At 26.6% G+C, this 11,888-nt stretch overlaps 1 pseudogene across 1 annotated transcript; it reads left to right on the top strand.

Moving 5' to 3' along the window:
- Nucleotides 1-9,079: 9,079 nt before the first annotated feature.
- LOC149056432 (uncharacterized) lies at nt 9,080-11,585 on the top strand (annotated as a pseudogene). Its single transcript, XR_016191599.1, has 3 exons — nt 9,080-9,335; nt 9,789-10,128; nt 11,418-11,585. The product of XR_016191599.1 is annotated as an uncharacterized LOC149056432 (transcript).
- The last annotated feature ends 303 nt before the right edge of the window (nt 11,586-11,888 follow it).

Genomic DNA, 11,888 nt, shown 5'->3' with positions numbered 1-11,888 from the left:
TTGCACTGTTCTGTGGTTGCACGAGCTCCTTGAACTATATAATAATTATTATATAGTTCAATGGTTCCAAGTTACGTACGCGCATGCGCGCGCACGCCTTTTCCTACTATCAACATATCTTATCAATAACTGATAAGCACTTATATAAATATAAACACATTATTTACAAATTTACAATATTAATTTTTATTATTATATTTTTACAATATGTCTCAATATTATTTATTAATTATTATAATTAATTAGTAAATAAGGTAATCGTCAATAGTTAATCTGGTCATAAAATAATATATAATAATATTAATATTTAATATAAAATATTATTTATTAATTATTATTGTAAGTTATAACATTATTTATAATTTATTATACTTGTAAAATAGATATCCAAATTAAAAAAAACCACTGGAAAAATGTTTAATGAATCAAAAATAAGCTCGAGAGTTACTATTGATAAAGCTTTACCTTATAATAATATATTAACTAAGGTGTTATAATTAAGTGCTTTTAATGAATAAAAATCATTGTTATATTGTCAATAAGTTAATGCTTAGTTTATTATAGTACCTATTGTATTAGTATATTACTAATAAATACGGCGAAAGCTTGTAGGGATTAACTGGGCTGGTGGAAACAGAATATGTTGCTGAATAGTGAATGCTGAGAATCAACTCAGCCAGGGCCATAAGCCATAAAATTTAATAAATGTTTGTCCGGGCTCTTAATAAAACTTCTTAAAAGTAGCTTTATTAATTTATTAAATTTTAAGTATAGATTACCAATTGAAAATCAAAAGTTGATAGTTGTCATTTTGCCTAATAAATATAAGGGTGAAAAATATAAAAAAATTATACAATTCTAGAACAGCATAAATCTACAAATTTGAAAAAAAAAATATTTGAAAAAAGTCAATACTTTTTTAAATAATGAGTGTTGTTTGATAAAAGAATCACCTTGTATTTTTTTTAAGTTAAAATTTTATTTTGCGGGCTTTGAGCTAATACTGGCTAGATATCATAGTATCATAATGACTTAATATAATTAGTAGAATTTAAAATTAAAATTAAAAACTTAGAATTTTTTTTCATATTTATCATGTAGGTATGATTATTATTTATTATTATTATTATAGTACTGTATATGGGGTTCGGACCCCCGAAATTTTTAAAAACATTTTTAGTCTGAATGGAATCTAAGCTTTTTTAACCATTTACTGAGATATATCAGTTTCAACAAAAAAACTTCCAGCAGATATAAGGCAGTATGAAATATTATGTTGGTTTGTACATTACACTATTGCTAAATCTGCTGTATATCAAAATAAAATAATAGATGAAGAAGATGTTGAAACTGTACCTGAAAAAGTTTCAAATGCAGTTTTAGGTAAGGCAAAAGCAATCAATGAAATACAGCGTTACTTATCTGAAGAAAGTTGGCTTGCTATCCAACAAGTAATTAAAATGAAAAAAATAACACCTACTTGGGTCTGTCTCTTATGCTCAAATGATGCTACAACAAAATCAATTTGTCGTAATCGTTGTTTAGAGTGGTTCCACTTTATTAGTGTCAATGTAAAGCCTAATTTAAAAAAAAATATAGTTATGCAAATTTTGCAAAACAAAACAAATTTAATCAAGTTTTATACTATATAATATTTAGACCATGAACTTTAAACTATTTTATTGATTTATTTACTTACTATAATTTTATAATTTATTATACACTGACGACTGACTTGATTTATTAAAATTAATCTGTATTATAATTTTAACATTGTTTAAACCTCAGTTAAAATATTTATATATAACTCATAGAGAAATATTTCTTATCAATATTATGACCAATCACAGGGCAGGACTTGAAAACAAATAATTTCACGTCGGACGTGAAAATAACCACTACGTTGACATTTAATAAAAATGATAAACGAATATTATTATTGTACCAGGTGTCCAGGTATAGGTAAATATAACGTTTTATAAAGAAAAATATAGATCATAATTCATAATATCTTAATTATTAATATTATAAGTTTTTCGAAGTTCGAACTCAATATGGATAGGCAATAGTCATGCTATTGTAAAAATCATGGATTACCTTTCTTCTAGTGTTAGTGATGACGATGATGAAATTATAAAGTATTTTATGTCCAGAAAACAAAGAATAATACCAAAAATTAAAAATTTTATTTTGGACATAGTTCATGTTTATATAGATAAACAAGTTAGTTCTTTATTATAAATATAACTATTTTTGTAAATGTTAGGTTTAGGCCTTAATGCGATTATAATAATAATTTTTTTTCAGTTTAAAGGTAGTTTTAGGGTGGAACGATCTACAACAATCGACATAACAATTTCTATATTTACGCCAACACAGCATATTATATCATTGGTAGAACCTATTAATGTACATTTGTTGCAAACGCGTGATGATTTTTTACAAAACATAACTGGGGCAATTCAAAATCCTTAGTCATCAGAAATAAAATGGGTTAGGAAAGGCGAAATCGTACGTAATAAATGATGATGATAGGCAGCCTATAGAACGATAGGCTTATGTATTATAGGGATATTTATAAAGGCACGCCAAAACTAGTAATAGCATTGCCATCTAGCTTAATCAAAGAGGTGATCGAGCACTTTCATAATGAAAAAATGTCTGGTGCGCATTTAGGTGTTCATAAAGTGTTCAATAAAATACGATCGCGATACCATTGGCCTACTATGCAAAAAGATATAAAAAATTATGTAATTTCATACAGAAAATGTCAAAAACGTAAACCAGATAAACAGCCAGCGGCCGGTATGTTACAACCACAGATCTGTGTTACAACCAAATAATATAACTAAAATGCAAAACTATTAAAAATACCTACACTATTGTATTAAAATATAACGTTAAGCAATTTTTTATTTTATCTATTTAAATTTTTATTTTTTTTGTTTTACAACCGACGAAACTACGTTAATATTGCTTAACAATAACAAGAAATTAAGTGGTTGTGAAATAATTTATTACGATGGTCTCTCGACTGTAATATTATTTACTACTTGGTAAATAATATGGAGTGAGATCCCCAAATTATCGTTACATGTTAATATTTTTAATTGTAATAATTCAATTTATTAATAATAACCAAAAAAATTATCTTAATTTTTTTTTTGATTTTTTATTTAAATATTTTAAATACTTAATCTAATATAGTAATATGTCACTTATACACGTACGTTCAATTGGTTACAATTTTTTTTTTTTTATATACTTAAGTCTTAACTATAATAGTACACACTTTCTATTTGCAGTGATCGATCTCTATATTTTTTTATTTGTTGAACATGTTTTTTTTTCAGATTGTTTTTTGCCATTTTTATCAATTTCAATTAAATATGTGACTGGATTTATTTTTCTTAAAATTGTGTAGGGACCCTCATATCTATCCGAAAATTTATTATTTCTTACATTAATCTTTACTAAAACTTTTTCTCCTACAAAAAAATCTTGTTCTCTTTTCCCTCTGTCTGCATACAATTTTTGTTTATCAAACGCTTTCTTTAATATACCAGGTAATTTTTCACGGATTGAGTTTAATTTTTGTATTTCTATAATTGTGGAGTGATTTAAATTTGATGGAATAATTGCGATATCAAAAATTGAAACAGGCACGTAGCCATGTACTAAATAAAATGGAGTATATCCCGTTGAATGGTGTATGGCAGTGTTATATGCATGCAATACAATTTATCCACTTATCCCCTTCTTCAACGTATGGTGCTATCATGTCTATAATCACCTGATTTTGTGTTTCTACTTGTCCCTGACTAGTTGGCCTATAAGCTATTCCTTCCCTCTTTTGGATTCCTAAAGCTAATAATAGTTGCAAAATTACTTTTGCTGTAAAATGTGTGCCATTGTCTGATCTTACTACTCTGGGTGGGCCATATGTTACTATTAATTCTAACAAGAATTAATTTCGTCGTTGATTTAGCGTCGGCGTTTTTGTATGATCTTGTAAAGCAAAATTTTGTTGTTCGGCATGTAGCAACTAATATCAGTAATATGTATTTACAACCTCGTGACCCTAGCATAGGTCCTATATAATCAATATAAATCTCTTGGAAAGGTAACCACTTTTTAAAGGTAACCACTATTTATTATTAATTTTATAACTGCTCAAAATATTTATTTTTAAATTCTTAAGTTATTTACCTACTAATAGTAACTATAATATTTATTACCCAATACTCCAATATTCACTACGATTTATTTCTTACTAATTTATTTACTATAAACCTTATTCTATAAGGCCCCTAAGCTACTTTATTACATATTATCTTTTCTCAATTACTCTTTATTCAATATATACTCTCTTTAGTATTTCTCTTTTAATTCAACTTGCATATGTATGTGCGCACATTTATTTTAAATATTTATTCACTTATTTATTTCTTCTTTTAAAACTCAATTATCTATATAAAATATATTATATTATATTATATAATACAGGGACGGATTGGGCCATCGGGAAATCGGGAAATTCCCGATGGGCCGCGTGCTAACTAGTTGACGGGGCCGCTGCATGCGTTACCAAACTACGGCTGTAACCTGTCGCAAATTAAATTTTAAAATTTATAGATTTTCATAAATACGATTTTAAATTTTATTCATATCAATTATTGCAAACTATAAAGCAATAAGTCAATAACCAAAATATGAATAATAAATATTACCAAAGTCTATGACGCATAATATTATTATATTAATTATTATATTGTATAACAGGATAAATATAACAAAAACTGAATAATAATTTAAAGTTATAGCAATAATTCTAATCAAAAATAAAACAATCTCCGTGAACAGTAAATCTACAAATAATCTGATATTCCGTCTTCGTTTTGTCGCCTGTCGGCGGGTAACGACGACGAATTTTAACAATGCAAGTCGGCATGGAACTGTAGTCTGAACAATAAAAATGTTTTTATTTTAAATTTAGATTATTTATAATATTGTAATAAGTAATATCGAATTGATATAATTATAAATATACATATTAGTTTACCATCTAAACATGGGGCCGCTAAAAAGTTATTTTCCCGGGCCGGTCCAAAATTCCAATCCGTCCCTGATATTATATTATATTATATTATCTATATAATATCTATATATTATCTATATAATATCTATATATTATCTATATAATATATATATATATATTATCTATATCAATATTTCTCAAAATCACAAAAATTATGGTTTAACTACCATTTAATAAACTCTCAATTACTTATTTATTTCATTTAACTAAATATCTCTTTATTTCAATTCAATTTATTATATTACATTACGCGCGTAATTCCAATTATATATACTCTCTATTATTTTCTCAATTATATTATATTCACTTTTATATCTCAAAATTATTCTCATTTATTCTCACTTATATTAATTTCATATTATTTTATACCACAAAATTATTCTCATATAACATTTATTTAAATTCACTTTATACTCAATTATTCCCTTTATAACACTTTTATCGGTACATATACCTTTTTATATATACTACCATTTATATACTCAAAATTTTCCTACACTTTTATACATTACCTACCATATTATTTCTTTAAGTAAATAACATATATACATAGGCGTGCGCAGACTTTTTTCGCAAGGGATGCCAATCACCGGGTCGCGGTGATATCGTCGGATTCGGGATTATCACAACTTCTATTATCAATGGAAATGTACTTGATAAAAATTTTAAAAAAATAAATAAAATACGTAGCCTGAACTGTCAAAAATTTCTAAACTGATTTCTGTTTATAAAAATGTAAAAAAAAAAACAAGCTGACTCCGCAGACCGCAGGGGATGCCATGGCATACCCGGCATCCCCCCTGCAAACGCCTATACATATATATATATATATTCCTCAAAATTTTCCTACACTTTTATACATTACCTACCATATTATTTCTTTAAGTAGATAATAATATATGTATATACACCTTCACAATAAATTTTAAATATATTTATAATTATAATTATTAATAATAATTAAAATATTCCGCTCACCAACAAACTGAGAAACACAAAATTACTCGTCAAGAAATTAAACTATTCTCCCAGTACAAAAAGAAAAGACGAAGTAACCGTCACTCGCGCCAAAATAGGCCACTCTTTCTTAACCCATGTACATCTTATCAAAAAAGAACCAGCACCCATATGTGATACTTGCAACGTAACTCTATCAATTGAACATATCGTAATCCCTGCCCCAAATACACTGAAGCACGCAAGATACTCCAAAATCCTGCATCACTCTATCACTCTATCAAGCCTTCAAAGATGAAAACACAGCTGCAATCAGTACATTTTTCCATAATATAAACACTAAATACCCATTGTAAATAATAGCTATAATAATGTAGTAAAATGTATTCCAAAATTTAATGTACACACTACACATACTCGTATATATATTTTCCTTTCTTTTTCTTATATAAATTTTGATTAAAGTAGGCTAAAATCCTGCAGTATTGTTGAAGCCTTAATAAACTTTAAAAAAAAAAAGTATAAGCATTTATTTTGTTCTATAGTTATAGTCCAAAAATTAGTTTTGGGTTTCAGGGTTTGTAAAATAACAAAGTATGCGTAAAAAAAATTAACTTTTTTTTAACTTAATAAAAAGTTTAAAAAAATGTGTATTAACTTTTAACTTAACTGAGTTAACCTATAATTAAATTAACTTTTAACTTTAAACTTTTTGTTATTGGCTCATATTAACTTAACTTAACTGAGTTAAAAAACATCATTAACTTGCCCAGCCTTATATATTGTATATACATATTATAGTTCGGTTCAATTGTGAATCCCCATGCTAACACATTACGTGTGGACTGTAGAGATAAGACCAAAATCAATCAAATATACAGTCCACTAAAATAATAATAATATTTCAATCATAACTTATTTTAATTTCTTTTCCCGATTATTTCAAAAAGTACAGATAATTTTTAATTTCAACCTTTTAAAATTACCATGGTAATGTTGCAACAAGATCAAATTTTCACCAAAAACCTTCACCGAATAGTTTATGATCATAGATCAGGACATTTTTCCTACTAGAAAAGTTGAGCAGTTGAAACTGTACATTCAAATATCTCATCTTAACGTCTAAAATTATTAAAGTGAACAAAATACAAATAAAATTGTACCACAACATTAATTTTTAAGCCACGCACCACCGAACGTGGTCTGAAATCCAGTTTTAGGCGGAAAAAAATTAATACCTCTTAATTTTTAGTTTAAATGATTGTTTAATATATCAAAATTACAAGTTTTGAGTATGCTGAATTCAATTTTGGTATAGGTTTTGAAGTTGGTCCAAAGGAAGGGGTCTAGGGGCAGGGACGCCATTTGGGGAGGGGGAGCAGGGTGTGCACTTGCACACCCTGAATTTATTATTTGATATTGGCCTAGGCGTCACTGATACACGGCCTTGCCACCTTGGCCTTCAGTTTTCCTATCTTTAACTTTATGGTTTAGGTCATAAACTGCTTTTAATGATTGATTTGTATTTTCTATTTTTATTTATATTCTAATTTCATAACTATTAATTAAATTTATGCGTTAAAAAATTTTAAAATAGTAATAGTTGAATCGTAAGATATCTAGTAGGTACCTAAAATATTAATATTAAATTTATTAATTTGTAATATTTTATGTATGAAAACCAAATGTTTTTTTGATAGTAAAAATTGTATAGAAAAAATACGATGAGAAACGTTTTTTCGACAATTGGCCTGGTGGTGGGAAAAAATTGGCCTCTTTAATTGCATGTACACCCTTAAAAAAAAATGAAGTGGCGCCCCTGCTAGGGGGGGGGGGGATTTATTGAAGTATTTCAAAATGTGTGTAATTTACATCAAATTATATGTTTAAGTGGCTGCTGAATTCAAATCTTGCATCTGTTTTGAAATAGGATCTTTAAATGAGAAGCTAGGTCGTGTTTTTATAAAAAGTGTTGCATTCTTCAATTTCGTATCTAGCCTTCAAAATGTCGAGTAAGTATTTTCTTGATTTTATAGAGTGAGGATCTCTTTTTCTTAATAGTTGATATAAATCATCATAAGTATAAAAACCAGAATAGGAATTATTGCAATTTAAATTTTCGCTAATGTCGATATCGTCTATATCGACATTACTACTGAAACAGGCCACAAAAAAAATATTCAAAATAGTAAAATACAGACGCAAATGGACGCAAACCAAATTTTGGGATATTATACAGCAGAATATGTGCAATACTTCTTATATATTTGTTAACGTTTATTTTTGGTTATTTTTTAATTACACGCTTTAAAGTATAAGTATTAATTTTTTATGCGATTTTTTCTAAATATTTTTTTTTGTTTATCATCATAAAAATATATATTAAGTATATTAAACACTTACCTAGGTGTTCGTTGTCCATTTTTTATTTGAGAATGAGTAAAATTGAACAAACGAACCAAATTAATGCGAATAAATGCTAAAGTAACAGTTTCATGAAAACATTATCTACTTTTCTTATCGCCTGAGCAGTCTACCGAGCTCAATATCATTTTAGATACTAATTTTATATTACATTATAATAAATATATAGGTATTGAATTAATACTAAACATTATTTATTTCAATCAAATTTAAAAATAGACTTTTTCCACCTAAAACTGGATTTCAGACCACTGTGCACCGGCACCACCCATTTTAAAATCATACCTATTATATTTATTGTAATTTATGGTGATTAAGTAATTTATTATGTGGAATATTATGTAAATATAATACAACGTCTCTAAACCACAAATTATATGGTATATATGGTAAGTTTGTGAATTTGATTTTTCCATGAATTGAATGACATTAAAATTTAATTCCTATTTCATATTACTGTAATACTGTGTGTCAAGCCTCAAGCATCTAAAATGTGATGTGTAAATAAGTGTAATTGTGGAAGTGTATCACTATAAGACTCGTAAAGTCGTAAATATAGTTGTATCAAATAAAAATAGTTATTAATAAGAAATATATCTAAAAACAATGTATTTTTAATTCAATTTAAAATCTTGGCTACGTGGCCTACGTACAATTTAATAATATTATTATTTATTTAGCCACTCATATGAGCTTTAACAATGTTGAAGTTTAATAAACATAATAAAAATAAGATTAAAAAACCCTATCATCACGATAATGTCCGTCTACCATTACGTATGGTGATATATAAAACGGTATCTCGAGAAGAATTAAATCAGTGTTCCAAACGAGATTCAAACATAGCACAGAATCGGTAAGTTTCACGGACTATTAATATCTTAGTCGATCCGTGGTAAGTTTCTATTTGGTATAGGCATACGTATATCTTATCTATTATGAAGTATTGAGGTGTAAGGCAGATAGCTATTTAAACAGACACATTTTTATAGGTTTGTATTAAGTGGTTTTAAACCAGCTCTATTGGCTATCGTCTCATCATTGAATGAACAATTTATTAAATAGTTGTAAATAAATCACAAAATATTACATTTTTAAATAAACGAGGTTCTTATTTTGGAAGAAGAACGCTATTAGACTAGGGTGACCATTTTTATACAAAAAATAAATGGGACAAACAGTTTTTGATAAATAGGTACTTACTTTAAAAAAAAACTCAAACCATTTTTTGATAATTTTTTTATTTTACCAAAAATGTAAAAGGTATTATGTTATTTTAAATATCTAATGCTGTTTTGTAAACTTTTAGGTACAGAAAATATGCAAACGTTTATGATGAAGTTTATGCAATCGAGAATATTCAAAATAATAATCACTATGTGCAGACAAATATAAATTTTGATTCTTCCAAGCTATCTCCATTCTGTGATATTTTTAATAAGTCTATTAAAAATAAAGTTAATTTAAAATTTGAAAATGTAATTTCCCAAAACCATACATTAAAATTGGATGAAAATAAAAACATTCAAGAAATTAACGTATATAGTGCAGTAGACCTTTTAAAAATCAATAAACATGAATCATATCACCAAACTAAATTTGAAATAAATGATGTTTTATTTGATTTAGATGAAAAAATCTCAGAAGACGTAGGTATTCTATTTTAAACCATATGTATAATATACAGGGTGTCCCGCGAGGATTTACCCATTTTGATATCTCCCGAAATAATGGTTTTGTAATAAGACTCAATACAGGGATAAGATAACTACAATTACTTTATATTTTAATGTTTTGGTAAAAAGTTTAAAAAATATTTTTTTATTTAATTATTTCCAAAAAAAATCAATATAGCTATTTTGTAGAGTTTATTTTTCTGAAAATATTAACGTTTCAAATTTTTATTTTCGTTAATTTCCCGATTTTTTAATTTTTTTTAGTTTCGAGAAAAATGCAAATTATTTAACACCGTAGTGTTAATTATTATCCTTATCAAACACGCCGCACCACGTACATTCTCGCACGGCCGACTGAACACGGTGAACATTTACCATATTTCTGATGATACTATTGAACTTTTTTTAGTACATTTTTTTAGCAAATTTGTTCCAAATACACTTCTGTGGTATATCTATGGCATTTTTTTCTATTTTTGTTCAAAGTACTAAAGTTGATGACACTTGCATTTTACTTCAATGTTTTTCAGTAAAGCATTTCAATAACTTTTTATCCAAACCCAGATTATTCTGCTAAGTATTATATTATATGATAGGACTTGGGGATACGGATGGAAGTTGTTAAATTTAAAATTTAGTTAAGTGATAAAATTAATGTATTATTGACTTTTTATATAAAGTAATGCTGTTAGATTTTATTTGTTAAACTTATAATGTGTGCTTTTTGCTTAGGTACTTTATTAATTGCATTGCACAATCTGTATTCTGTAGTCACTATGTACATGTATATATAAGTACTGAGTAGTGAGTAAAATAGTTGGCTCATTATTGAATAGCTTGATAAAAAACCACCTACCTACCAAATGGCAAATGGTGAAACTATGTACCTACACATTTTTTTGAATTATTATTTATTGTGTGCTAGGTATTTTTTTTTTTAAATATGCTTTTTATTATAAAATAATTATAGCAAATTGTGTGCTATTTACAACACATATTTTCACATGGGTCATAAGAGTTAGGAATTGTATTAAAAGTATACAAATTGATTACCTACATTGAAACTTTTTAGCTTCCACCAATAACAGTAAACATAATACATTTTGAGATATTTATAAAGGGTAGTTAGGTATTTATAAGATATACCTATTTAAATTTGTGGTTCAAATTGTTGAATATATTGTTCTAGGTATTATATAAGTAATTTATAATTTATGAAATTAATATTTATTTTGTTTTAATTATTAACACATATTATACAGAACACATCAAAACAGAATGATGATTTCAATACATTGAAAGGAAAAAGTAACAGTATCACATCTGCATTACAACATCAAACATTCTTCAATACTAAGCACTTCATGAATGGATTGCATTTACTTGGAATTTTTAATGATACTGATCTCTAGGTAACAAAAAATAAGTAGATATAATATATATTAATATATTATATTCTCAACAATTTACTAAAAAATTGTTTTTACATAATACAAAAAATCAATCAAATGATTTACTAAAAAATTTAAATGTTTTTGGAATCCATACATTTTATATAATATAGGTAGTCTAAATCAGCTGATATATAGATTGTTAAATATGTAATCAACTATAAGACTCTAAGTTCATATTACATAGGCAAAATAATGCATAATTATTATTCCTTGTACCCTACTCTAAGAGTGTTAAATATGTATATTATGATTTATAATATAATATATATCCATTTATTA

This window comes from Diuraphis noxia, unplaced genomic scaffold (genome assembly GCF_037042655.1).
Source record: "Diuraphis noxia isolate RWA-SAM2 unplaced genomic scaffold, SU_Dnox_SAM2 contig0004, whole genome shotgun sequence".
In the NCBI taxonomy this organism is placed as follows: domain Eukaryota; kingdom Metazoa; phylum Arthropoda; class Insecta; order Hemiptera; family Aphididae; genus Diuraphis; species Diuraphis noxia.
The sequence above is the reverse complement of the archived record's forward strand: the minus strand, read 5'-3'. Positions and strand labels throughout refer to the sequence as shown.